Source organism: Herpailurus yagouaroundi, unplaced genomic scaffold, assembly GCF_014898765.1.
Source record: "Herpailurus yagouaroundi ecotype Mexico unplaced genomic scaffold, PumYag 165, whole genome shotgun sequence".
Classification (NCBI taxonomy): Eukaryota; Metazoa; Chordata; class Mammalia; order Carnivora; family Felidae; genus Herpailurus; species Herpailurus yagouaroundi.
The window spans coordinates 24,916,453-24,941,141 of NW_024412406.1; the positions used below are offsets into that span (position 1 = coordinate 24,916,453).

Here is a 24,689-nt window from a genome sequence, read left to right on the forward strand (position 1 = left end):
TTCCTAATTACTGGTGACTTCCGGAGCAAGGTGGTCGTTTCCTCATCTATCAGAGTCTGTAACAGGGCTGAACAGGGCTGCTGGGTGGGTCGACATCACTCGTGTCAAGTGCATTGGTGCATAACAGGCACCCCCCCCCCCCCGCCACACACACACCCAAACAGGAGGTGCGATGGTGGCTAAGAATAAATTACTTCCGGAGGAAGGTAATGAAGGCAAAGAAGTCATAAAGTTCTTGGGGAAGGAGGGAAAGAATTCCTTATCACTATCTGTGGTTCACAGAGTGACAGAGTGACAGTGACGGAGTGGGAGAGGGGCAGGCATTCCTGCAGAAGGCATGGTCTGAGCGAGGGCATGAACCACTAGAAGCCGAACCAGGGAGGGTGCAAATCTGCAGCTGCCAGAGGAGGGGGGGGGGGGGGGGGCCAGGGCTGTGGCACCGCAGGCTGGCCTCGTGGCCATCAGGGGCGGCGGGCTGCAGTCAGGAGGCCCGGGCTGTGACGCCCGGTGTCCCTGAGCGGGGGACACCACTGGCCAGGAGGCTAATGAGAAATAGCACCAAATTCCAAGTCACCCATTTTCTTAAAGATGCTAGAAAGCCTCCCGTGGGATCTGAGCCAACGGAGAGGCTTTCTGTAACGTTTTAGACCGAGTCTGAAGTGCAGGCCTGTCCCGGAGGGGCTCGGGGTGGCCTTCTGTGGGCCTACGAGGATTGCTGAAGGTCTCACCTATGTCACTGTTGGCTCAGGTTTGTGCCTTACTCATTGTCCTGCTGCAGAAATTTCCCTTTTTACAGATGGAAGTCAAAGAAAATAACTGGAATTTGAGAATTAGCGAAGGATCTTCAAAATCACCATTTCTGACCCTTCTTTATGTTTAATGCTTAATCATTTACTTTCAGGGAGAGAAAGAGAGCATGCGGGAGTGAGGGAGAGAGAGAATCCCAAGCAGGTTCCACGCTAGCAGCACGGAGGCCGATGCGGGGCTTGATCCCATGACCCCGAGATCATGACCTGAGCCAAAGTCAAGGTGCTTAACCGACGGAGCCACCCAGGCGCCCCGGACACCCTTCTTTACTATGTCTGTCACCTTCTCATTGTACGTCATGGAATCTGCACCTCAGATTCAGGAAACAAATATTCTGGAGTAAGAAAAAAAAATTTTTATAGAGCTGATAAATATGACAGGATAAATTACATGATAAACAGCCATGTGCAAATTCATGTACATAAAGGGGGCAGGTCCCGAAAAGAACAAAAGCAATTCATCTCCTTGCTATATCCACAGACCACAGCACAAGACATTAAAGATAACCCAGAGGCCCTTATTATTATTCATTATACTAACATCTTTCAAAACCAACCAATTTGGAGGTTTTAAATTACAGGCAATTATTACAAGGTTGAATGATACAAGACAGGTTTAATTATTTTAGAGGTCTTCAAATCAAAACGATCTGCATGCATTAGCATGAGATACACAACAAATCCCCTCCGCTTGGTGACTTAAGCTAGCAAACAAGATTACATTTCTCACCCCTCAAGAGACTGCAGATATGAACGGGAAATCTAGTAATCACGACAGAACTGTCACTAAAACTTGCTACGTATAATGCAGTGATCTGCCTGTTGGCCTGCGAAACATAGCAGCGGGGCCTTCTTTTATGATGAAAACAAAGAAACAAACCACTTTCGTTGTGCAAAAATATTTCACTAAGAGCACCACAAAAGTAGGAGTCTTCGAATATTTAATTTCTGGCCTTTCGGAAAATTCAAAATAACCGATATTGAGACGTCAGAAAAAGGTCTACGATCAGTAAGGCATCTGTTACCAGATGAACTGCCTTTAAAAGGCGAGGACAGTAATTGAAAATAATGACAATATTAAAGAGGGTATGTGAGCTAATTTTTCAGTAATGGAAAATCCATACGGCAATAGGATTTGTTTTGACTATTTTTCACTGCAGATGGCCCTCACTTTTTCAAGGTTATGGCTAGAAAAAGAACCTCAGGGGCACTTGGGTGGCTCAGTCAGTTAAGCATCCAACTCTTGGTTTCAGCTTAGGTCATGATTTCAGGGTTCGTGGGTCTGAGCCCCCGACTGGGCTCTGCGCTGACAGTGCGGAGCCTGCTTGGGGTTCTCTCTGTCTCCCTCTCTCTCTGCTCCTCCCCCACTCCCATTCTCCCCCCACCTTTCAAAATAAATACATAAACTTAAAAATAAAAAAAGGAAAAAAGAACCTTATAGGCTGAAACCATGCAGTGGGTACTTACTAAACAAGGGCAAAAATCATGAAGGCTCCGTGGCCTCTACAGTTTCTTGTCAAAACCTTGAAAACTTGCTTCTTGTCAGTTATAAATGGGTAGGGAAATGAACGCTACAATTGAAAACACTATAATCGACAACATAAACACATAGAGAATTTTTAATTTCTTGTGGGAATTTAGCAAGAGTGATCCAAACGATCAATGCTGGTTGCCTTCTCCACCTCACCCGACAGGAATGAAGTTGAGCATCTTTTCTACGCCTTGGGGAACCGTCACACTCTGCTCCCACCATTTAATCCTTTGTGCTTTCGATGCCATGCGTATCCCCGAAAACCGCTTTAACAGGAAGTCGTGGATGGCATCACTTCCTCTGGGACATCTTCAACCTGGTCCCCTCCGCTTCCCTCACTGACGCGGTAAGCATCAGCTCTCACTGCACATCTGGAAGTCTCTCAAACAACGCAGGGTCAACACTCCCCACGGAACTCTTTCTTCTGTGTCCCTTTGATGCCAATGTCATTGCTCTGCGGCGCTCCCATCCCGGCTTGGCCAATTTGCCTTTTTAAGTATCCACTTTCATAAAATGTCGCGAGATATTACCAGGAGACAAGGGGGCACTGCAACTACACCTACAGCTGTCGGTAGACGCTCGATGAGCAGTGACTCTGAAGGAAGTGACATGACTGTGACATTCGCCAGAAGGAGCACCTGCTATTTCTGTAGTGATCTGTGGCCTGAAGGGCTGGCTATGAAGTTTGCTCTTTATGCAATCATGGTCAGCACACTAATGAGAACTCAAATCTGAACTGTGGTGTGGGGTAACTGTTTTTATGAACTAAACGGCGTGACTGAAACTCATGTAGACTGCAACCACGTAAAGGAAAGAGAAAAGACTGGGCACAATTCCAGTCCACTAGACAGTTTTATTCTAACTCCATGGCCTACAACTATTTCGCATTTGTCTGTGCTGGGGCAATCACCAAATCCCCAAGCTTTGCATACACGCTCGGAGTTGAAATGACACTTGAGTATTGGAAAAAATGAAACACTGAAACACAGTTCAACCCTTTTCAACGCAATGAAGATTGGCCCATCAAAATAATAACAGAATAACACGGTATACTAAGTATTTTACATCCAAATTCCCATCTAATACATCAAACCTTAGGAAACAGAGGCTTATAGAAGTTTCCTGGCTTGCCAAGATCACTCCCCTAATTGGTGGTAGGGCTATAATGAAACCCAGGTGTTTCCAGCGCTAGACCTTGTTCTTCAACCTTAGGTAACATGGAGGCCAAAGCCATTTTAGACAGACTTCGGTTTCCTCCATTAATAAAGTGTTTTTCTAGCCTTGAAGAAATCGCCGAGCCAAGTCATCTGAGAAACTTTCTGGAATATAACTTCATGCAATGTGCTTTTATTTTGATTGGTTTTATTTGCAAATAAAACCATAATTCCCAATATTTAAAGAAGAGTGAAAAAGGCAATCAGATACGAATTTTGGAAAATATGTAACGGTAACACCAAAGTAAAGAATATCTGTAGAAAAACTGTGGGGAGTAATTATTTCAAAAGCAAGTAGGTACCGCATTACAGCACAGAAGACTGCAAGCAAGTTATTGCAGGTTGACTTTGAACAGTGAGAATCAATTTTACACGTTATAAAAAAAAAGCTTACGATCACTATCTTTTAATCTAGTCTCACTCTGCCCTGTGGTCTTCCCCCTCCCAGGTGCAAAGAGGGTGAGGAAGAAAGTGGCCTGTATGTAAAAAGATAGGTTTACATTTCATTTTTATTTGTAGTTTCAATAGATGATTTTCTACTTAGTCCTAGAACCCAGCTTGCTCTCAGGTGTTCTGCAATCTTCTTTACCAGACTTCCGTTTTAGAAAAAAATTAAAAAATAAAAAAAATTTTTTTTTTAATGTTTATTTATTTTTGAGACAGAGAGAGACAGAGCATGAACGGGGGAGGGTCAGAGAGAGAGGGAGACACAGAATCGGAAACGGGCTGCAGGCTCTGAGCTGTCAGCACAGAGCCCGACGCGGGGCTCGAACTCACGGACCGTGAGATCATGACCTGAGCCGAAGTCGCACGTTTAACTGACTGAGCCACCCAGGCGCCCTAGAAAAAAATTTTTTTAATGTGTATTTAGTTTTGAGAGAGACAGAGATAGAGACAGAGCGTGAGCAAGGGAGGGGTAGAGAGAGAGGGAGACACAGAATCCGAAGCGGGCTCCAGGCTCTGAGCTGTCAGCACAGAGCCCGACCTGGGGCTCAACCTCACGAACTGGGAGATCATGACCTGAACCAAAGTCGGACACTTAACCAACTGAGCCACCCAGGCGCCCCTTCTTTATTAGACTTTCTTAAAACCTGTGAAATGCTCACGTGACTGCCAAGGCTTTGCTGCAATTCTTGGAGAAAAACAGGTGGAACCATAGTGTCCCTGTCTAACCACAAGATTCCGTACAACCAGGAAACATCTGAGCCGATCAGTATGTTTCTTAAGTTGACAGCTTAAACCTCGATAGACTAATCTTGGGAAAAATCAAAGCGTGAAATAGAAGTATGCAGAGAAGCAAAGATTAAGGAGCCGGATGGAGGCTCAAGACATTGCTGTCTTCCTCCTTTATTCGTTCATTTTGCAAACACATATTGAGTAATAAACCCAGCGCTGGGTGATGAGAAGTGAGTCAAAGAATGACACAGTCCCTGCTCTTGACACACTGGGCTCTAGCTGGGCAAGGCAACCAGACAACTACATTAGAGGGTGATATGCCATCTAGTAGAATTATGAGCGGGACACTAGGGACGCTTCAAGGAAAGGCTGGTAAGTGTCAGGTAAGGAGACAGAATGTGCTGGGAAAACAAAACTGTTATGACTCATTTTTGTCCTCTTATGGCTCCTGGAAGGAGTCAAAGTAGTGAAAATGATGGGGACATGGGGAACTGCACCCGTGCAGTTTACTATCAAGACTGATTGAAATGGTCGGGACGTAACACGGGTACTTGCGTATAGAAATACACGGCAGGACTCTATATACTGCATTAATTGGGTCAGCTGTACAAACCGTTCTCTGTATCCCCTTACAAAGTTTAATTAATTTTGAGAACTGAAACCTGCCTTAGACAAAATAAGAAAAAGTTAAAATTAAGGCATAAGACCCTCAGGTATATATTCAACCCTTTTATTGCCTTATTTCATTCAATAGGTCTTCTTTTTAAGATGCACTATACTCTATAATATTGCACACGGAAAGACGATGACAGGCTTTTCTAAAGCACGAGTCTCATCATGTCACTCTTCTTTCAAATCCCTTTACTGGTTTTGAAGTTTCTAGCGTGGGTGACCAGTATCCATCCTGGGTAATGGCATGGCTAAGGTATGAGGAGTCGTACGTGAGAGAAGGCAGTGGGCTTGTGTGCAGGTATGATGTGAACCCCGCTTGGGGGCTGAGAGTGAAATATGTTGTTACGACCTTGGAAATCAACTCGTTTCTGCAAAAACGTAAGTAGCTTTGTACTAACACTTGCCCAGATAAATTTCTTTCCATCATTAGAACTCACGTATTCTGGTTTAAAGGAGTTGGCTACATTAAAAAATATATATATTCTTAAACAGTTTATTTAGATATACTCTGAACCCAGGGTCAGACAGGAGAAAGCTGTATTTTATTGGAGATCAAATTATATAAACAGTGGTAAACCTCTAGGATGAAAATCAAATTACATAATCAGAAATTGGTATGCTGCGAATAGATAATTTCCCAATTTTGGCTCTAAAACAGAAGTGGATTGATTCGTGGGAATATCCATTTGTTGCTCCGTATCGTCGTTCCCAGGTTCTGTCAATCAGAGCCCCTCTTTCCGTGACTGAGGCAGGGTGACTCATTCTGAATGCCACCGAAGCAGTGCAAAGTTATCTGCAATCTGGGTCTTCTAACATCCTGGCTCTGCTTTAATGTAAACACATTCCTGAAAAGTGTTGGTGAATAAGCTAGCATTGCTGAACGAAGGGAAAAGTAGACGTGACGGTCCAGAAACGTAACTAAAAGCAGCATTAATACTGAAGATTTCCTTGCCTTTTGAGTTTTAGATGTAGGGCCCGAGCGCCATTTAAATAGAATAAATAGAAGTTGGTGGATGCTATAGCTCCAGCTTGCCGCTTTAGTGTCTCCCCTTGGGGGGCGCGTGAAGCCTGTGCCCTGGGACTCCAACTGACAGCGACAACAGCCACATGGCTGGAGGGCACAGACTCGCAGCTTCAAGGAAACGGGTACCAAGAGTGCCAATGGTGAGCCACTGGATGCCATCTGCCACTGAGAACCTGGCCCTCTCATTGGCTGGTGACTTACATAAGAAAAATTTTAAATTAAGGTTTAAGACCTGTAGGTATATATCCAATGCCTTCAAATCCCCGGTGATTAAATGACAGTGTAGTCGAGCACGATCAAGAAACTAATTCTTGAAACATGAAGAACATGAGGTTTCGGAGGAAGTGAGTTCATCGAGGTTGGAAATCAATACGGCTCTCATTAATAATATACCGTGGTTTACTCTCAGTAAATATTCATATGGTCCTGGTTATTTTTGGATTAAAATGGAATCATCATCTGATGAAAAGGTTACAGTGACGTTGAACGGTTTCACTGTCATGTGGGGGGGTAACAATCGCTGGCACAAATTTAGACACAGTTCGTTTATTTTTCAAATGAGGTTGAGCTAGTATGATTAGAAATGAATGGACCCTCCAAGTACATGAACGATCAGAGTGCCAAGCAGAGCTGGCCAAGGCGTAAATGCTCACGACTTCATTTGTTAAAAGCACCCACACCAACTGTGTTTGATTTGTACCGCGATCCAAACACAAGGTCTACTTGTTGTAAAACCATGGAGTAGACTCAGGATATAAAACAAATTTTGTTGTAATGATATGAGCTAGGGGTTGAATCGGGTCCCTCTAAAACTCATACAGTGAAGTCCCTCCTACTCCTCAGTAACAAAGAATGTGACCTTGTTTGGAAATAAAGGTGTGCTGATGTAATTAGCGAAAACGAGGTGATACTGGAATGAGGTGGGCCTTAGCGCAATACGATTGGGGTCCTCATAAAAATGGGGAGATATGAACACAGACACACACAGGGAGAATGCCATGTGAACACACAGGCAGAGATCAGGGTGACGCTTCTACAAGCCAGGCAGTACCAAAGATTGCCACCAGAAATTGCCAAGGACGGAGGACCACCAGAACCTGGGGGAGAGGCAGGGAAAAGGGAATGAGCCCGGGACACCTTCATCCAGACGTCTCTGTTTCCAGAACAGACAGGGAATACGTTTCTGTTGCTGTAGCCACTCAATCTGTGCTACTTTGTTATGGCAGCGCTGGCCGACTAATATGTGAAATGGATTCCACTGAGAAGGGGACCAAAACATAACAACTTGTATGCTGCTCTTTGAAGGAGCCCATCCTCCTTCAGAACACATCCTGTGGGAATAACTTCAAGGACCCTAAATTGAATTAACGATTGTTTTTTTTCCAAAGGATAGGAGGAAACGCCGAACGAAATTTAGGGCGTGCTATTTCAGTATCTAGAGCTTGGGAATGTACATGGGCTGGATAGTACAGAGAACTAGAGGGACAGAATCCCTGGCTTCCATGAGATTTCTAGAATCTACAGGACAAGAGAAAAGAAAGGGACAGAGATCAGGGAGTGGGGAAAAAAAAGTAAAGCTGAGCGGACGGCAGTGACACAGCACTCTGGCGGAGCAAACCGTGCACGGATTCCCCAAACGGGAGTAGGACGCGGAACAAAAGGCTGATATCTCGAATGCTTAGCAATCGGGTGGTAGGAGAGAAAATGAAGAGACGGACAGGAATCAATGAAAATTTTCAAAACCGGAAACGCAGCACACAAAACACAGAGCCTTCGTTCGGCCCACTTACGTGCAAGGCTATAGGCCCCATGAGAAAACACAAAACACACTTAGGAAATATTATGAAAAGTACACAGGAAACAGACGAGATATACTCTGAAAGATATACTCTGCCGATATACTCGGCAGTGAGGTTGGGTATGTGTGTGTGCGCATAATTTATCAGTACGGTATTCATATCTATACACACTTAAACATCTAGACGACAACTAAATCCGCCCAGGGAGACCAGAAGATCGGACCTGAATGAACTTAACAACCAGAACAAAGAGAGAAACTTTCCTTGGAGTTTACTGAAGAGATTTACATGCTGAAATTCCTTGTGTTCAATTTTTTGGAATGTAAGTATTCACTTTTAAAAACTACATTTAAATATTTAATATACCCCAATTAATGACTATCAACTTGAATATTTCTGTACATTCCTTTAGATTCTATTTTTTTTATTTATTTTGAGAGAGAGAGAGAGAGAGAGAGAGAGAGAGACAGCGAGTGAGCAGGGGAGGGGCGGAGGGATAGAGGAAGAGAGGATCCCAAACAGGCTCCGTGCTGTCAGCTCAGAGCCCGATGCTCAACTCACTGAGCTGCCCAGGTGCCCCTATTCCCACTTTTAAACTAACGAGTTAGCAGGCATGTAGACACCGCACACAAAAGCTACTGTCGACGGGGAAAAGTGAACAGTCACTTATCCTGTCTGTGCAGGGACAGTACGCTTGATAAATATAGCGTGTCTCCATAAGGAAGCTGAGATTTAAAAGACAAAAATAGTACATAAACAGCAAAGTCTGACAAAATAAAATTATGTTCTCCCAGATGACTCCAACGCCAAACCCAAACTATGATACGGGAAAAAGAAGGCTTAGTTAGTGGCAGGAGAACATCGACCTCCTAGCGGTGGTTACTTGGCTTGTGCGAAGCATTATTATTAATAAAAGCAAATGCAATAACCCTCAGATGGAGAGTCTATTTGGAATTTGAAATGAATGCTTTTCCTCCAATAATGATGCATATTCAAAAGCCAGCTATGAACCTTAGGTTTATTTTTTTAGGACTAGTATAGAGTTAATGTTCCTGGAACTAGCCAGAAGGGCTTAGAAACTAGTAAGTGCGTTTCCATGGTAACGGGCTGCTCTGCCAAGGAGAGATCGGTTCACACCTTCCCTATAACCCAGCGACCGCATGGGGAGAAGGGAGATCTGCATTTGGGGTTTTCAGGGTCACTGCCTGCTATGATTTTTGCTAGGTTATTTGTTTTCATGAGAATTCACGTGGCATTCATGTTTACAAGTTACCTAAGCTTAATGACGACGGCCATCGGCATGGGCTCTGAGGGAGGTATGGTGGTGACAAAGGCACCCACAGATTTCACTTTAATTCATGCTGTGGGTTACAGACCCCTGGCTGGAAGAGTCCAACGCGGAATCCCGACAGAGGAGGGGCTGCGTCCAACAGGTGCGGCACCCTTCACGTACATGGAGCGCAGAGAGCGGCTGCTGTCCAGCAGGGGCTTCGTGAGCCCCGCTGGACAACTGACTCGTGACAACTGACCAGGGGATCGTCAGAAGGATCAGGCAGAAAGCATGGTTTCCAAAGACACGGAAGACAAGTGCGGGAGACGCTCCGTAACCCGGAAATGAACGATCACAACTTCCTGAATAAGGGTGTCTTCTTCAAGGGAGATTTTTTTTCCCAAAGGAAACGTTCTCATTCTGCTTTGCTTCACATGTAATTCTGGGTGGCGAGAGGAACATGAAAATGTCCTTCTCTTTTGCCTTATAGGGTTCGCCTTCTGGAGTGGCATTAACTTTTGGCCCATTACAGAAGTTGTACGGTCAAGGATTCACTAGACGGGTGAAGGCAAGGCCACACCTATAATGCACGGCTGCCCCCCCGCAGAGAGTGGTCCCACGAGGACGGCACTCGCGTGCTGCAGTTTCCTCCCCTGTACCAAGGGCATATTGTGAAGATGAAGGGGGAAAATCCAGGTTAATGCTTAAAATGGGGCCAAGAGTATAGCAAGCATCCAACAAATGTCAGCGGCTACATGTCATTACCACGGATGTTATCAGATTGTTAATATTAAAATTGAGGCAGGGTCTCTTACGAGGCCTTGGGAAAAACGCAGGTCAATCTTATAAATGATGAGATGAAAACACAAGAGATTCTCAAAGGAACTCTCCAAAAGTGTATACAGATACCTTAGACTTTATTTTGAATCAAACCAATTAATTGAAGGTCTTCTGAATCTTGCTAAGGTAACAGCACATTTGGGGAGAAGCACAGAAACTGTACTTCAAATGTGTAAATAAAATGTTCTAAAAGATGCCATCACGGCAAAAATATGTTTTTAATGTAGCGGTTAGTTTTGGTGGTATTTTACTTCTATGAAACACTTTCTCCTAAAAGAGGACTGCCTGATGTAAAAATAAAGAAGGACTATGTGAACTTTTAATATGAATAGCCAGCTTTGAAGCAAAACTTATCAATGCACACCCATAGTATACCTATTTCTCAAATGATCTGTATCAAATCATTACAATGTCAGGATGTTTATGGCTTTCTCCCACCCAGTGAATGTGTTGTCAAATTGCCATAATTATTTTTGTCTTTATTTCGGTCATAACCTATTTATCATGCCAAATAGAGTATCTGCAAAGCAGAGCCATGGATGCTAATCAGAAGAAAATGACCAGGGAAAGAAATGTACTCTGGGCAGTAGAAGGTAATGTCTTTGGACTCAGCTTTTATTCTAGTTTTTTTGTGGAAAGCAGAACTCCTAAAACTAAGGCACCCACAAATAGATCAAACCGTGAAACTAAATCACTGCGAATTTAAGGCACAGTGTTTTAAGCACTACACCGAGGGAAGCAGCCGCCAAAGAGAAGCAGTAAACATCGAAACAGATCCCCAGTGCAAATGACAAGGCTGGCAGAGATCTGGAATGTCCTCAGAACTGTAGAGATTATAGCTCAGCCACAGATGACCTTCACACGATGAAATACTTTATGAGCCTCGCCCACTGAAGTTCACCGATCCACGCGGATGATACACAAAGGCAGCAACTGATAGACAGTATTAAGACCACAGAGTTGATGTGAAACAAAACCAATCATCTGTGAAGGTTTTATTTCAGCTTCTCCCTGCCCTTTGTGGGACCATTTGATTGTCACCTAAAACTTCAACGCCTTACTGCAGAGTTTTCACTACCGCTAAAGGCATATTCGTGGCACTAGCTCTGATCCCATCAAAGGCAGTATTTATGTACACGGGAATATAAAACTGTTGTAACAAGGAAAAACGTTGCAGATTTACAAGGGATCAAATTTACAAGGGAGCAAGTTGAGGTGCATGGGTTTCATCTCGTAAACGCTCCGATCAGAAAGGCAGCATGAAAAGCAGAAAAATCTGTCCTTGATGGTTTTCGGATAAAATATCGCTTCCCCTTGGAACATGCTCACATGTTCCTCCTCACATCCAGGATGGGGCCACGCCAAGCACCAGGCGTAACTTGGAAGCAGAGTTCCGTGTTCTTGGGACTTCCACATAAATTCTAGCGCGCGCAATCAACTGACAATCATGTCTTTCTCAAGTTTGGAAAATGGAGAACATACGACTTGGTTTATTAAACTAAGTGTTCATTGCATCCCATAAAAAGAAGCATACACAATCCCCCCACTCAAATCTCCTCCAAGAATGAAGAGAATACAGACAATGGATTATGGAAGGAAAAAGGACCATTTCACTGAATTCAGAACTGGACTACAAAAGATGGGGAAGCCTGTCTGGTAACGTCATTTTATCACAGGAGTTCTAAACTGGATGTGTGAGTTGAAACATTTAGGCCTTGCTACAACTAGAAATTCATCAACTCAGGAAAACAAGGAAGACAGCTACGGAGTGACTGGGTAACTGGGGAAATGCACTGTTATGTACAAACTCACTGAATATATGTATGCACATAGCAAAATGAGATTTAATGGAAAAACCGAAAGATGTGATTATCCTTTAAAATCAATTATGAAATTATTTATCATCCTCGCATACTTTAACAGGTATAAAGTAAGTACATTTTTGCTATTCTGTGCACCGCTTAAAATATATACTATAACAGAATTTAGTTTTTCATTTAATTTCACCTTAGCAAACATTTATTGGGCCCCTCTCATGAGCCAGGTGCTAGACTAACCATGAGGGATACAAAAATGACCGATACCTGTGCTCTGTCCCTGAGGAGATCAGATTAGAGAGGGAAAAAGATACCACTGGAATTGAAACATTTGATCTCAGTGCAGAATAAAGTATGTAAGAGCCACGGAACCACCCAAGAGGAGCACGTGGGGGTAAACTGTAGAGTCAAGGGTAACGAAGTCTTCCTGGAAGAGATGACGTCTGGGCAGACTCCTAAAGCTGGGTGCCAGACCAGAAAACAGTCTAAAACCCAAGCCCAAGAGCATTAAAAATCTGCTATTCACAGAGGCTGTGAGTCCTTTCATGATCCTTCAGGGAAACCCTGTGTGTGTGTGTTGGGGGCAGGGGTCGGCAGGGGGGAAGATGTGCAGGAGAGGTAAACAGCCCGTCATGGGGAATCTCATCTGAAGTGAAGCGGCCTGAACCTGACCTTGTAAGTGATGGGAGCCAGTGAATAGTGGCGAGTGCGGGCCAACGTGCCACTTGAAATCACCTGGGCTCTTTGGAGCGCGCAGGTAGACCTGGGCAGACAAGGAGAGCAGCAAAACTTCGGAGAAGGTAGGACCAGGGCTTGAAGGAGATGCATGGTAGAGAGCTGGGTATCAGGTGTTTTACTTCCGGGGATCCCTGCTGGCCTCACCCAATAGAAACATCGTTGGAAAGCTGCAAATTAATTTGGGAAGCCAAATCATATTTGGGAAGCCAAACCACACCACTGACAACTTACTCGTGTTTCTATTAATTTCATTGATTATTAAGTTGGCGCTGGGCCCTAAAGGGTAGAGCTTAGAATGTAATACGAATGGAAGTCTTCGCAGCATTTTGTCGGCTGCAGAAGTTGTCTCTAAAGTAAAGGTTATGTGGAACATCGGCGTGTAAAACAGACAGACACACGGTGGTTTTGGCTAAAGCAGGGCCTCAAATCTCAATGCCCCGTCAGCCTGGAAACGTCTGTACTCCAGGGAACGGTGCTGAAAACCACTGAAGGAGCCCCATTCATTGACTCCACTGATAAGCAAATGAGGTCTCCTGGGCAGAGGCCTTGTTTCAGAGTTGTGATGGAGAAGGAGACAGATGGGTTCACATGCACGGCTTTTCCAGTTATGAGCCACGTTACTTAGACAAGTCACTTTCCTTCTATGCTTCTGTTGCTCATCTATAAAGTTGAGGTGGCAGTGCCCCCCATTCCTCAAAGCGTAAGTGCTTTGTAAAATGTATACGTCTATGAAAAAAAAAAAAAAAGCAAATTGCCAACCTCCATTCAGAGAGCTGGCAGCAAAGCCCAATGATCCGAGTCCCAGACGGCCGGGTGAGCCATCCAAGACCCCTCCCCCTAAGGATAAGGATGGAGGTGACAGAGAGCATGGGTCTCTTTGAGGCCACTACATAATCCACAGCCTGGAGGGGAACTGTTGCTGGCATCTACAGCAAGTTTTGTTGTTGTTGTTGTTCGGAGAATCCTTTAGTAGATCTAATCTGCCAAAAGCATATGGTTTCTAAATAGGAAGAAAACATTTAGCTCCAAAGTCTGGGATCTGGCACGTAAACCATCACTCTTGACACGCTTTGGCAAGGTGTACAAGAAGGCTACATCTGCAGCCAAACATGGGCTTGTATCTTGCCCCCTGATTACCTGCTCCGTTCCAACAACTGCCTGCTATGAGAATTAAGCGAGATGATGCACAAAGGCCAGATGACTGGCCTCTGAAAAGCGCCTAGTACATGCTAGGCCAACACCGGTTCCACAACCTTCCGCTCGTGCCCCATGGTGTAAGTCACTGTGCTATGGAGCTATGTGTCCATTAATATTCCACTGTCTTCACCGGGAAACACAGCAGCATTTAACACGTAGTCTTAGAGGATCACCATCCGTTACTGACCAGTGAGGAGACTGGAAATCAGAGAGGCAGTTTGTGAAGTCTTTGACACAGCAATGAGGCGTGAGCTTAAAACAGAGGTAGCACCCTCTACAAAATAGCCTAAGACGCGCACGGTGGCCTTACTTATGTATGAGGCCAACTGTCAACGACATGGCTACTTTTACTTTAAAATAGAAGAACATTTCAGCTAGCAGTTCAAAACCAGGTTTCAACAGTCATAAAACATGAGATCGACTGGATGTAAATGTCTAGTGATCATAAGGTGCTTTGAAATACGGTTGCTGTATTTAAGGTGAACGCATGACGTCGAGTGTCATTAATACAATGAAAAACCCCCAAACGTTGCAGATTTGGCATAAAGTGTCTTCAGGGAGAGACTCAAAGTCACATATCCATATAATTTTTCTTAATTGCACTTTAGCATCTCTTAATCGAAAGCTCAGTGGCCAAAGGATGTGAAGAATAAGAGAGAGATGCTCTTCCAGGCTCCAAATGAGGCCATTTGCTTTGGTCTGGCACCCCCGGAAACCAGCTGAGGATGACTGGAGAGTCAGTTACGAAGACGTGAGCACTGGCCACGGCTGATGAACAGCAGGGCAGCGGGCAGGTCCTCATTTGCAAAAGGACAGCATCAAGGAATGCGGCAAGGAATCAGTTACACGAAAGCAGAATGCAGCACGTTACGTAACAGGGACAAGTTCCGGGGAAGGTTCAAAGTGCAGAAACACACGTCGGTAGGGGAGGAAATGCACGCGGCCTTCGAATGCCTTATAAGCAAACGTGCCAGGTGTATTCTGAGATCATTTATTACATTCTCTAAAAACCCAGTGTGAATAAAACCTTTTCAGGCTCAAGTTCAACAAACGCACGCGTCTTTCTGGTTCTCGACAAGCCAATGGTCAAAATCTTAAATCTATGAGGGTATTGGCTTTCTAAGATCTCCTCATTGAATGTATGAAGAAAAGAAAGGGGGGGGGTTCTTAAAAGTATAGCATGAAATGAACCACAAATAAAACTAGGAGAATAAAAGAAAACGAAGCCCTGCCTTCTCCCCTTATTTTTGCTGTCTACTGCCAGGGTTCTGGAACAAGGACACAGAGCCTGAGACAGAGGCAGAAGAGACAGCGGGATGGGGAAAGACAGTCAGGTATCAATGCCGACCCTGACTCACCAGGGATGTCCATGCTGATATAGTCTGTAAGACAGTGTGCAGAAGGGGGTCTTGAGATTGCAATATGGGAGATCACGCCTTTGCTAAGTTTAGGATCTAAGGCTACTGGATGGGGATATTGACCATGATTCCCGCAATCAAGTATAAATATCCCACTGACCCCTTGGTGGAACCTCTTGGGAAGTAATCCACATTAACAGATGGAAAGAACAGCCTCGCAGCCCCCTCGCTACCTGGGAGATGGAGAGTGGCAGGGTATAAAAGGTGTTAAGCTTTGCAGTGAAAAGTCATGTTTTCAAAAAACGGGATTCAAGTCCACGGTTCATTGGATGGAAAGCAAGCACAAGAATCTTACAAAACCACTTAAAATCTCAAACTCCGCCACTACGTATGGGCCAACTGCCTTCAAAACGATGCTTGAAAACAGTATGTTTGTCTGTTAACCAGGGTGCACACCATCAATGCGTTGCACTTGCTCCTTTGCACGTCCACTATATGAGATGAATGTCAGCCAGCAAGGTCTAGGTCACAAACACACCTCTCAGGAAAGATAGCATGGAGGTTTCAGAGGACACAGAGAACAGACCCTTGGCATTCACAGACAATGCGACGATCTACGAGAATAGACCAAAGATTCGAATACACAGTTCAGTCGTACTGGAATCTTCCATAGGTCATGGATCTGAGCTACCCACGATTTAGCCATTCTCTTCTGGCATGTGATCAGGGCTTCTGTTCTGCCTAAAATCCATTGATCTTTTCGCATTTTCTTTACAACCAACCCCAAGATGAGTTAACGGACACTCTTCTCAAAATTAGTTTTCAAACACAAAGTTTTTATCCCTTCACGAGAAGGACTGAGAATGTCAGTGTCTCAGGGGGCAGGAAAGGTTCCTTATACCCATTAAATCCCCAGGTGCACTAGGGCAGTGGATTCCTGTATTTTTTTTTTTTTTTTTTTTTAAGGAAAAGATGAATGGATTAACACACAGGCAGAACGCGAAGCCGGGGTGAGTGTGAACAGTAGGCATGGCTGTGCTCATTCCTCATTTTTCATGAGCGCTGATGTATGTCTTTTGAGGCGGTACCTCCCCCCAATTGCAAATTAAGGCTATTATTGAACTTGGGGCCAAGCACAAATAATTGAGCTTTTGAATGCTGAATCTGAGTCCCTAGGGAACACAGACTTTGAGCTAAGGAACAGAACTGTATCTAAACTAAATTTTGTAAACAAAACCCTATTTAAATGCAGTTGAGGAGTCCAGATTTAAAGAGCCTTTTGATAAAGCTAATTATGCGTTCACTGCTCCCTTGTTTGACTAGCTTAAAGTTGAAGCTCAAGTTCTTACCATAACATTCAACTGTAACTCGCTACAAATAACTCAACTTTTCCTTCTTTTTTTCCCCTTTCTTTTTCCTGACTTCATTTTCTCCTTCCTTTTCCCGCATGTAGACTGTGTCTTTGTCTTTCAGCGAGGTGATGCACCCGGTCCCGTTAACCCCTCCTGCTGCCATGTCTTGTGTCTGCAGAGGATGCTGCTACCAGAACTTGTAAAAGACAGAGGAGACCTACAGTGATTTTCCTTTATACGCAGAGGAAACCCTTGAGTCCTATTCAAGTCCACAAACTATTCTCGATCGTCTACAGTTTGCTAGATTCTGGGCTGGATTCTAAGACACGGGGTTCAAACATAATTCCTACCCTCCGATTGCTTATATAATTCGCCAGCAAGAAGCAGAGGAAATGTAACCGTTAACACAAATCAGGTAACGGTAAGTACGCCGTATGTATGCGGGGACTGAAGAAAGTACACGACAGAGACACTCATGGTCCTAAGGGACTATGAGTGCTTGTAATGTAAGTTCTGCAATAACAACGATTTAGGAAAGAGCAAAGTCTTCACGCAGGAGGGGAAACTTGAACCGGACCTCACAAATCGTGGGGGGGATTCTGATCGGGTTTCTACTTGTGTTTCTGGCCGTCAGTGGGTCTGTTTTACCTTCCAGTGGAGATGCTGCGGTTTCCTCTCGACTGTGTTTTCCCTAAGTCTATTTAGATGTCACTCTATTATGGACATTTCAGAACCGACAACGGCTCTCCAATCTGTGCTGTTGAGCGAAACTGTGATTTTCCTGAAGGGCTTCCAGCATTGATAAATGACTTCATTTCCCTTCAGGAAGCTCGTCAGTCCACAGAAGCATACTGAGGCTGTAGGACATCCTAAAGTCTTCTCTAAGATTTCAGCCCCGCCCGTGCCCCTTCAGGGCAGGTGCCGATGGATGCCCGCCGTGGCTCAGACGCCACCGTTGAGAGCCTGTGTTCTTTACAGTAAGAGAAAATTGTTAAAGAAACTTACCATATCATTTGAGAATCACACAAATGCTTACAGCAAAGGATGACTGCGAGACTGTGCCTGTAAATGTACATGGTATATACTACATTGTGAAGAAACTTGGTGAATGAATGAGTGGTAGAAAGTCTTGGATTTTGCTCAACAAAAGCTTTTTTCTTTTTTTTTTTTTCTTTTTTAAGGAACAGGTAACTTTTGAGATGGGCCTCCAAGGAACTCCTCGACTCCGAGAGTGAGGCGCTGATAAGGAGTTGTGGGGAGGAAGATGCACACAAACTCTGCTGAGCCAGGTGTGAAGGGCACACGAGAAGAGTAATAGAACCTGACTCTGGGTAAGTGTGGAGAGGCCAGCCGAGAGGTGGCTTTCGCTGCAAGGCTCTGGACTTTAAATGTGATCGATGGGTACCTGGGAGAAAACAGGGTTTTGGAGCAGGGAAGGAACAAGATGAAAACAGTGTTGGCAAAAAAATGTTCTGCCTGCTAAATGGACTGGTCTGACAGCAGAGACCAGAGGGCAGGCTGACTGATACAATAAGGCGAAGTCAGTAACAGAGCTGTTTGGTGTTGAAGGGACGGGGTCTGACGTCTAATGCAGGAGGAAACCCGGTCAGGCTTGGCCTCCCTGGACACAGATGGTAAAGAGCCAGCAGTGCCTCAATGGGGCTTCCTTCCAGAGGAAGTTCCTTCCGGTGACCGTCGTGATGGAAACTGCATGTCTTTGTCTGAGGATGATGCTGAGCTGAGCTCGGCTTTACACGTGTCTTCTAGAGTCAGACCCACCAGACCCAAGTAAAAGCAAGACATTAATTTCAAGACAGTGACAGACCAGTGCTATGGGAAGCTATGAGAGCAGGTACGTCCGAACACCATCCAAAGGCCATGTGCAGAGGCCAACTTTCTCCTAGGGGTCTTAGTCTGTTCCGGATGCTACAACAAAATGCCACGGACCGGGTGGCATATAAACAATAAGCATTTCTTTCTCACAGGTCTGCGGGCTGGAAGTCCAAGATCGAGGTGCCACTGTGGTTAGTCCTGGGGAAGGCCCTCTTCTGGGTGTGTCCTCACATGGCAGAAAGGGCAAGGGATCTCTCTGGAGCCTCTCTTACCAAGGTACCTTCCCATCCCGAGGGCTCCACTCTCATGACCTAAGTACCTCCCAAAGGCCTCAGCTTCTAGTACGATCACATTGGGCATTAGGATTCCAACATATGAATGGGGTGGGGGACACACTGAGACCACAGCACTAGGCTCTGGAAGAGAGTGACCAGTTTGGAGAGGATACTCCAATGCTCACTAGTCACGTGGTCCTGATAAGCCTCCACCTCTCTGAACTTTGCATAGTCAGGATGCTTGGACGCTTCCTCAGTCCACACCTCATGGTGGAGCAGAAACTCAACAGGCTGGAGAATAAAAAGTGAAGGACTTGACAGGCCAGCTTTTTACTTGCCACTACTCTGTATGTGTCCTCCTCTCTCTAATGGGTGTTTTCTTACAGCCCCTTTCTCTCATCACTTGACTTTCTGGTCTCATCCCTTCTCTAATTGAAGACCAGCCATAGTTTCTAGGGAGTGGTTCCAACATTCCACAAGATATCCATGTTGTCTTGTGACTTTCCAGTTCCACTTTCCCACTGTCCAATTATCCTCAACTATGTTTCCCATTCCATTTATGACCCTAGCATTATAAAGAAATCAATGGGTATGAAAAGTCTAGTAAGGGATTGATAGAAGAGCCTGGGGGTAGACTTGGGATTTTATACCCAGTGCATCTTATCACACGGTTGCCCTTTCAGGAAGTTTTAACCCCTTCAGTTCTTGCATCCTCATCCACACGATGAAGATTCTTAAAGCCTTCTCTGCAGGGCAAGTAAGCAGATGAGGCACAGGATGCCTCTAGCACATCACTCCCCAGGTAGGCCTTCCACGGACCATGGGCTTAGCTCTTCTTCTAATCTTTGTAGAAAACCAGTGACTAAGGGCGCCTGGGTGGCTCAGTCAGTTAAGCATCTGACTCTTCGGCTCAGGCCATGATCTCATAGTTTGTGAGTTCAAGCCCTGCATCAGGCGGACCATGTGGAACCTGCTTGGGATTCTCTCTCTCCCTCTCTCTCTGTCCCTCCTCCACTTTCTCTCTCTCTCTCTCAAAATAAATAAATACACTTAAAAAAAAAAAGAAAAGCAGTGACTACATCGACAATGAACTGATGTATACCGTAATAATCACTAGTAATTAACAACAACAAAAAAACTATGGGCACACAGCAACTTATAGAAGTTCTTTCCTTTGATTAAAAAAAGAGCATTTCAAATATGCCAAGTAACTTAACTGGTAATTTAACAATTTAAATTGCCATCAGTAGTGGCCTCTTGAATTTCATAATAAATATGCGATAAATCCTCAAAAACAGAATTCTACTTTCCGTCTGAGTATAGGACTATTTTGTTTTAGAGAGGAGAATATCCCTACGTCTAACTTCACAGAAGCCTATATGATTTTTGTGAAGGAGAATGAGACAAGTAAAATTCCAGCTACTTTTTCCCAGAGAATGCCCCTCCTCTTCCTCTGCTTTTTTAAAAAGCACCAAGCAAGGTCAAAGCCTGGCTCCACTGGGCTGCACGGCGGGTCTCATTACCGCCGCTGGCTTCCCTGGCTCCTGGGGAGACCTTGCTCAAGGTCAGCTGAGCCGGCTTTGGGAGAGCCACACCTGACTGTACCGGTGGAACTTGAGCTCTGAGTCATTTGCTTGGCAAAGAGCTGATCTGGGAAAAGGCAAAAAGTCAGAGATGCTGGCGTGAAAGGCGGATGAGTCATGGACAAGGAACAAATCTTTCGTTAGGGAGGACCAGCGTTAGGAGACACTAAAATGGAGAAACAGCGGTTTGGGGAAAACTAGCGTGGATTTTTGGTCAGGAGCATTTAACACACACAAAAAGCAGGCCAAGGTCGCTTTTGCTCCCGGCAATGTCTCAAGTACCCAGCACTCACACTACGAAGGAACAAAAATCTGTGCCAGAGAAGTTTTGGAAAAGGAAGCTTTCCAGGCGAAACTGCCTTTATCAGTTGCTTAAGTTTGATTCCAATAATAAGAAACTAAAACACTGTAACTTATTTCCTCAAATTGTAATCACATGGATAATGCATAGAAACCGTTTGTTTCTTTCACGGTGACTTACATAAACATTATACAGGGGGTTTCATATTCTAGACCGAAAAAACTCAAAAGTTTAACCAAGAGAACACTGCAAGGTCATTTTATGCCTTTCTTTTCTTTTTTGGTTTCCTTGAGTAAGGAACCATGTTTTAAAAAGACACACCTTGTACTCTTAAAAACAACGTAATCTTAAACGCACGTCTTGAGTAATAGTGAAAAACACGAATGACAAGATTAGTACCTAGGTCTCCATAGGGTTACTTATCTCTATTTCAAGAACGCAGAACAAAACAAAGTTTTAATACACTTCAAATGCAAAAACCACCCCAAACAGTTGAACACATTTGGATGGCGAGACAAGAAACTATGCTTTTCAACAACAATCTTTTAGAGCCCTTTTGAAGTAAATGTTTCCATCTTATTTACGGGAAAACCAGCAGAAAAACAACTGAAATCAGCTTGTGTACAATTAACTGACTTAGACACAGGGCCAAGAGTTAGTGTCTCCAACCCAGGCGACATCGCATTAATGAGTCAACGTGGCTGAATCCTTTCTCATCTCTCCCATGCAGGACGTCAGCTAAATGAGAATATTGACAAATATCGACAAACTCAAGATGGTTATGCCGGGGACAGTAACTGCCTGTCTTCTCCGGAATCTGTCTGGAAGGGAGAAAGGACGTTCCTTCACTTCTTGCATGCCTCTGCGGAACCAGGCACTCCCACAGCTATGTCCTTGGCCCTCTCCAAACCCCTACTAGCTTGCTGTTATCTTAGCTGGCATGTGGGCAACTGAGGCTCAGAGAAGTAAAGTCCGTTCGCAGGGTTGGTAAGCAGTGGAGCTGAGTTCACACTCGTGTCTACTCAACCCCTCAGTGTTTTCCTGGCTACCAGGGTCGCAAATTCACCTGCTCTCAGGAGTGAGCCCCCTGGGCATTAACATCACACGGCGGTGTCTGAAAAAAACACAGGAGCTGGGAATCATAAAAGGGACCCACAGGCCCATTGGTGGGGGGCCTGCTTTTAGCACCAGAAAACCCCCTCCCTTGTGGGCACATCGGGATGGGTGGGCTCCTCGAATGAGGCTGAGTGGAGAACACGGGCCCTGCTGGAGGCACTCCCTATGAAATCCTGTGTGCAGGGGCAGTTTTGCAATCTCAGACCTGGGGATGGAGGGCGTGGAGTTCGTTCCAGCCAACAGGAGCCTAGGGCTTTCCTCTCAGCACTTCTTAGATCCGGGATAAGAAGATAAGGTAATATGGTGATGGATTTCAGGGCATATCGCTGGGGGGCACTGTTGGCTTTTTCCGTAATGCCTCTCTCTCCACAGATGGCAGGATTCCACCTGGCACAGGCCGGTTCTTACCTGTCAGCCTAAATTAGATTCTGAAGTTCCTGGACAGTGGTACCGTCTACCCAACAATGTCATGCATAATGCAGTAATAATAAACTACAGAATGCATGACATACTATACGGGCAATGGCCCAATGCATATGGATGCTGGGAAAGAGGCTTGAGGAAGGCTGTCAATCAAATGGGAGCTTGTGGCCACTTGGGAATATGGCGCTGAGGTGAAGACTGTGCTCTCGTGACGTCTGTGCCTTAAGTGACTGCGGACATCAGTTAACTGGAGAGCTGTCTCTCAACTTCCTAAACATTCCCAATGTCCTCGTTTGGTGATACCGAACTCTCAGCCCCTCTGGGAAAGGGAGGAACCACCTGGACCCTGACCACTGTTCATCCACGTCCTTGCTTCCTTCGGGGGAAAATGGGTCTGGTTCTAGGATGTTTCCAGGCTCTCCATCAGCTCTGGAGACCAGGAAAGAATCCTGGGGTGGTGCGAACGCGGGACGAAATGCCCAGCAGTCTCTTCATGAAGCACGCACATTTCCATAGCCGTTGGCTATCTGCCAACACTTGCCCCCAGCCTTCTCGGTCTGTCCCTTGGCTGGCCATTGGGTTCTGGCCTCTTGACATGGCCTCCTTTGGGAGCCATCCTGCAAAACTCTCTCTCCCCAAAACTCCCAGGGCACTTAATGCTGGCCCTACACCATTCGGCCTCTCAGAAAACACCATTTCATTCCCCGACCATAGACCGTGTACTTTTCATTAAAGTACAAAGATGTTCACTTTTTAATGTTGCCTTCAAACCCACGCACTGACAAGTAGCTGGTCACTGATTATTGGTAAATACAACACGGCCTTTGAAAAAACCGTCACTACTAAGCAAATACATAGAAGACACATCATGGAATCCCTTGGAAAAGCAAAAGTAAATCAAGGTTACTGTTACTTTTAGTCCTGGTAGAGACCCCCAAGACAGGGGCTCCTTGTTTTTCTTTGTCTTTTTTTCTTTTTTGGTCAGACAGCAAAATGTCTGAAACCTCAGCCTCTCAGCCTCTTTGTCTTAATGTAATAATGTCACAGGTTTTCAGAGAGAATCAATACCTTCTGCTCAGAACGGGTCCAAATGAAGCAATGTACTTACTTGGAAGAGGAATGAGTATTTTATGGACGGTAGGCAGAAGTCACAGGGAATCCTTTCTACCTTAAGCTACTCTCTGCAGCATGCAGTATCTGAAAATAGAGAAAAAAACTGCTATTGCTTTTTTATTTGACAGAAATAGGCAGGCTACTAGATATATATAGCAATGGAAAATGATGCTTCTTTTAAAAATGGGCGCACGAATTAGAAAAACAAAACAAAACAGATAACAAACAGGTAGGTACACTAAAATGTGTCAGTTCTCACACACTTCACTTAGAGGCGAAGGGTTTTTTGCTCACCTCAGCTACGCTTGTAAGGAGACATGTAACCATGGGCGGCAATTATATAGCAGAACCTGCACGCTGAGTTGTGAGGAGGCACATACATAAAGGCGGACAGGACGTCATCTCATTTCTGGAACTGCTGCCCTGCACATCCCGAGTCTGAGTCTACCCAAGGTCTGACAGGGTGTTCGCATGGCAAATGGCCTCAGGGCCATCTGGTTGACCCCCACCCCTTCAGAACAGGAAACAGGCCCGCTCAGGTAAGGGGCTTCGCAAAAACCACTCAGCTGGCTGGGGCAGAGCTCCAGGAGTACCCCTACCTGCACTGTCAAGCCCCCATGATAGTATTCATTCATTCATTCACTCGTTCGTTCATTCATTTTCAAGTACTGGCAGACCACTTTCTATGAACCAAGTTCTGCTCTAGGCTCTGTGGGTGAAGGGAAAAATGTCTGACCTCAGCGTCTCCATTCCAGTGAGGGGAGACTATATTCTCAGAATGTCCCGCTACCATGGCGGCTGGAGACATCTGAAGGCAGCGGGGGAGAGCTAGCCAGGGGTCTACTGGGCGAGGCACATTCCAGGCAGAGGGGGCAGCCAGGGCCCTGAGGCACAAGGAGCCCAGGAGGCTGCTAGGACTGGAGCAGGGGACACGCGGGGACCCAAAAGTAGTGGCTAAGTCTGTGGCAATGGACGAACCAACCAGTGGAAAGCAGGTGTCAGAGAAGCTGATGAAGCACAGAACTTTGGAGGGTACCTACTTAACAGGTGGGCAGAAAAGAAGGAGCCTGGAAAGAAACAGTTCAAGACAAGAGAAGAATGGAAGGGGGCTGTTTCCCAGAGGCCAGCAGGCCAGCTCCCAGCTGCTGCCTCTGGTGGTCAGCTCTGAAGGAGAATACGCCCAACACAGAGAGTAGCAGTAGAGCGAAGGCAGAGGGAAGTCAAGGCTGCGATACGACAGATGTGAAAATG

General features: G+C 45.2%; 1 protein-coding gene across 4 annotated transcripts in view; it reads right to left on the reverse strand.

Annotated features, from left to right (window-relative positions):
* The window catches only part of FAM110B (family with sequence similarity 110 member B), a 127,126-nt gene that overhangs the window by 38,440 nt on the left and 63,997 nt on the right, over nucleotides 1-24,689 (reverse strand). For 2 of the 4 annotated variants that reach the window (XM_040487750.1, XM_040487749.1), the window contains one exon: nucleotides 23,434-23,522. The exons of the other annotated variants lie outside the window; for them this stretch is intronic. The gene's annotated coding sequence lies outside the window, so the exon portion shown is untranslated. The remainder of the gene's footprint in view (nucleotides 1-23,433; nucleotides 23,523-24,689) is intronic. 4 annotated transcript variants of the gene reach the window in all.